Source organism: Octopus bimaculoides, chromosome Z (genome assembly GCF_046866305.1).
Source record: "Octopus bimaculoides isolate indiv1 chromosome Z, ASM4686630v1, whole genome shotgun sequence".
NCBI classification, from domain to species: Eukaryota; Metazoa; Mollusca; class Cephalopoda; order Octopoda; family Octopodidae; genus Octopus; species Octopus bimaculoides.
The window spans coordinates 51143549-51148172 of NC_142944.1; the positions used below are offsets into that span (position 1 = coordinate 51143549).

Sequence of the window (4624 nt, forward strand, 5' to 3'; positions counted from 1 at the left end):
GTATTTTGAGAACTATTTTACCAACAAAATGAAACAACAGCTAATTGAAAACATGATTTAATTTAAAGAATTTCGCGTGTATATCTAAATACAACAAGCGAGAAAAAAAAAAGGAATGATAATAATTCTTTCTGTTATAGCCACACAGCCTGAAATTTAGGGAGGAAGGGGGGCCAGACGATTATATCGACCTCACTGCTCAACTGATACTTCAACGGATGAAAAACAAAGTCGACCTCGGCAGAATTTGAATTCAGAACAATGAGCCAGATGGAATGCAGCTTTGCATTTTGTCCGCCGCGCTAACGATTTTTGCTAGATCGACCAATAGATAATTAAAACCAAGGGAATTAATTTATATTAGACGACAACTCTTCTATTCATCCGGACAAACAACTACATTGCACCGTCTTCATTCAATCATTCTCCCAAGTCAATAAATCTGTTGTTTGTTAAAGCTATATCATCGTTCCATCTCACACTACAACATTGTCGAACAACAATAAATAATATTAAGACGTCACTGTCAAGTCCTTTTGGTGACGGTCGTTCTAGTATACTCATTTTTATAGTTTATTATTATCTCATACGCTGATTATTATGTAGTAAATTAATTTTTGAAGCTTTCTTGTGATACGCCCATGTTTCTTGACCTTTGTACAGAGCCCCAAAATTTTCAGTAAGTACCACTCGTTTTACATTATTTTTGCAATAAATTAATATATATATATATATATATATATATATATATATATATATATATATGTATGTATATATATATACACACATACACACACATATGTGTGTATGTACGTATGTGTATATATTTACCAGTATTTATATTTTTTATATTTGACTGAAATACTATAAGAATTTACTTTTATTTGAATCTTCCTTGTTTGTCGTTATTCTTGATTATCATAACTAATGAATCGCTAATGATTGTCATAATTGTCAATTACTGTTATAATTACTGTTGTTTAACACCAGTTCACTCACTCACTGCTGATCCAACAGGCCTAAAGTTGTTGCAACGTGACCATATTCAGTGCGTATCTAAGACTACATTATCTATTCTGTCTGGGTTTTTTTTTTTTAAGACAGTGAAATGCAATTTGATGGAAACTTTGGCCGTTATTTCTAGCATTTCAGTGACTACGTACAGGCATTCTCGTTGGATCTAAATATGGGTGTATTATTATCATTAAGATCTAATGTTTATAATATCAGTTACTGCAATTTTGTGTTTATGTTTTTGTGCTCTGTTTCTATTACATTACTACTATGTTGTTATACGTATTGATGTGTGTATATATATCACTCGTTCGTTGTGTACACAGAACTTCAAAGTCCTTTTGCCAGTTTGTATGGTAATATTAAGTGATCACTCGAAATACTTGGGTACTTGCTTGAGGACTTTCCAGATTTGTGTGTGTGTGTGAGAGAGAGAGAGAGAGGGGGAGGAGGGAGAGAAAGAGTAAATGACATCAACATTTAATTTCATACACTGGAGTGTTGATGTTTGGGTTCTTAAATTATAAAGTTACAAGCAACAACAAAGTTTTACTGATGGCTCAATACATTTAGTAGATTAAACTCTATTACATATATTTGATTGACTGCGACTTCCTAGTTTCACCTCTTAGCCAAACATTAATTCAATAAGCTGTAAGAATCGGAACTTCTTGATATCCCAGTGGTCAAAAATATGTATATAGTTTTTATCATTTTGATTTATTATCGATCTGGTGGAAATTTGTGCTTATGGTTTCCGTAGGGTCCTTCCAAGATAGCTGGGATCGATAGACTTAATGTACCTCATAAATTAAATCAACAGTTGCTAAAAAAAACGGTAGAAGGATCATGTCTGGAGGTTCGATAATCAGAAGCTTAAGGACTGGGCCTCTTCTTGATGGTGTTTTAGAGTATATTCTAACTAGCCACTAGCTGGGTTGCAAGGTTTTACAGAAGCGACTTTTTTTTTTTTTTTTTTTTTTGAAAAAGACATTTTTTGTCCTTTTTTGTCATATCCATTCACCCTTTAAAGTTTAAGATCTTGCGGGGTTTTTCTCTCCACCCAGATACGATCATCTGTTTCATATTCCCTCAGAATCCAGATTCATACCATAGTTAGATTGAGGCAGATTGGTTCATATCCTGTTACCCATACACACACGAAAAATAAATATGTATTGCTTACATAAATGACATAAATAAAGTTGTTAGAAGGCAGACATCTGAGTCCCTTGGTATTAAAAAAAAACAGAGTTGGGCAAGACTCCATGCTGGCTCTTGTATTATTTAATATGTCCATCTGTGTGACCGCACTGTTATGCAGAAGGCTGAGAAAGGAGGCAGGAGCCACTATTAACAAAATCAAGGCTGCAGGCCACCGCCAAGATCAGATTTGAACAACTCATTGAGCTATAGTATGCTGATAAATGTAGTTTGGTTGCTTACATTTTAGAAACTCTAATGGAATATCATGTATGCAGCTACTAGTTTATGAAAGAATGGGACTCTCTTTTACTCCTTTGTTTCAGTCATTTGACTGTGGCCATGCAGGAGCACCGCCTTTAGTTGAACAAATCAACACCGGAATTTATTCTTTGTAAGCCTAGTACTTATTCTATCGGTCTTTTTTGCTGAAATGCTAGATTATGGGGACATAAACACACCGGCATCGGTTGTCAAGCAATGGTGGGGGGACAAACACAGACACACAAACATACATACATATGTATATACACGTGGGGCTTCTTTCAGCTTTCATCTACCAAATCCACTCCCAAGGTTTTGGTCAGCCTGAGGCTATTGTAGAAGACACTTACCCGGAACCATTAATGCTTTCCAATTATTAGATCATGATTCAAATTATATTTGTGAACAGGTGGGTGGGCAATTATCTTTTAAATGATTTTCAACATAAATATTATCAATGAACCAAATGTAATTAATACAATTAATGCTACAAAAACAAATAGCACTTTATTTAAGAACTTTCAAAGAAATAATCCTTTTTCTCTAAAATGGAATGTGTACATCAAAGAATATAGCATATGGCACTGAATTTGGCCAAATACCTGAAATTTCTCAAAATTGAATCACTTCTATGAAGCATTGAATATATAAATTTGATGAGGAGACTGCACTGGTTTGGTCATGTTATGTTGATGGATGCTGACAGTTTCATAAAGAAGTGCCGATCTCTCAAAGTGGATGGAACACGTGGAAGTGAGAGACCCAAGAAGACATAAGATGAAGTACTGGAGACAAACTCAGGAAGCTGAACCTTTCAGGTGAGATGACAAAGGACCGAGATACCTGATGCCTTACTATACTCAAGAAGACCTGTACCCTGCAACCAAAGTGTTAAGACTGATCTTTCTGGTTGTGTAAAGTGCTCACAGTGGTGCCATGTAAAAGTGCCTTCGTGGTACCACATAAAAGCACTTGTGTGACAATACATAAAAGCGTCCGCATGGGGCCATGTAAAAGTACCAGCATGGTGCTACATAAAAGCACCTGTGATGTAGTGTCACATAAACACACTCATGTGATATCACGTAAAAGCACCCAGCACACTCTGTAAAGTGGTTGGCATTAGGAAAGGCATCTAGCTGTAGAAATCATGCCAAATCAGACTGGAGTCTAGTGCAGCCCCCCCCCCCCCCACCCTTCCAGCTTTCCAGCTCTAGTCACATCGTCCAATCCATGCCAGCATAGACAACAGATGTTAAATGATGAACAATATCGTATTATCAAGAATTTCTTCCTATTCTTATCTATATAATGATACAATTCACTCTTTTTCCTAGATTTCCTTTGTTGAATACTCATGTAGTTTTACACAGCTGCCATGATTGAGGGTTGGCAAATAGCTACCAATTCCTTTAGAGGTGTCTACAGAATGTTGAGTAGCGGTCATTAGGTGTCCACTCTCAGCAGTCATTCCTCAAAAACTCCATTTCAGCTTATGAAGTTTGACAATTCTCAATCAAATATCTGTTGAAAAGCTCTGTTTTCATTTATCCATCACAGCAAATCTAAGGAATATATAATAAAAATAAGTTCCACCAACTGGGGAACAGACAATTAAGAAGGTTGGCAGTATCCTTAAATGATACTAGGAGAGGTATTGAGGTTGAGGCCTTATTATAACAGGAACTGCTATTTATAATTGTGATCTGGCGGGAAAATTCAAGGTGTGGTGTTGTTAACATAGCCTTTTGCTGAGGCTCTTATGACCACTTCATGTGCATTAAATGCTATTAACAAGAGTGGAAAGAATGAGAAAATATTCTAGTAACTTCCTATGAGAGGGCTTGCCTTCCTACAGTGTTTTACAGGAATGGAACTTTATAGTGTTACTGTTGCCTTCAACATCACTGGTGAAGCAGTAAAAGCCCATTGCCATGTAATGCTACCAGGATTTAGTGAACTCAGTTGTTTGTGCATCCCAGCCAAGAGTGTTGACAGAAAGAAATAGAACATGAGAAATCTTGAGAAGTTAAGAGATGGCCCTGGAAATAAAAGAGGTGAAAAACATAGACAGGCAGATATTGTGATCAAAAGAATTTACTGCACTGTATAGGAAGAGCCTGCAATTAAAGCAGTGCAATTG

At 36.2% G+C, this 4624-nt stretch overlaps 1 protein-coding gene across 1 annotated transcript in view; it reads left to right on the top strand.

Annotated features, from left to right (window-relative positions):
- The first annotated feature begins 408 nt into the window (after positions 1-408).
- LOC106873538 (phosphoinositide 3-kinase regulatory subunit 4) overlaps positions 409-4624 on the top strand; it is an 85745-nt gene continuing 81529 nt past the window's right edge. The window contains 1 exon segment of the mRNA XM_089365288.1: positions 409-679. The gene's annotated coding sequence lies outside the window, so the exon portion shown is untranslated.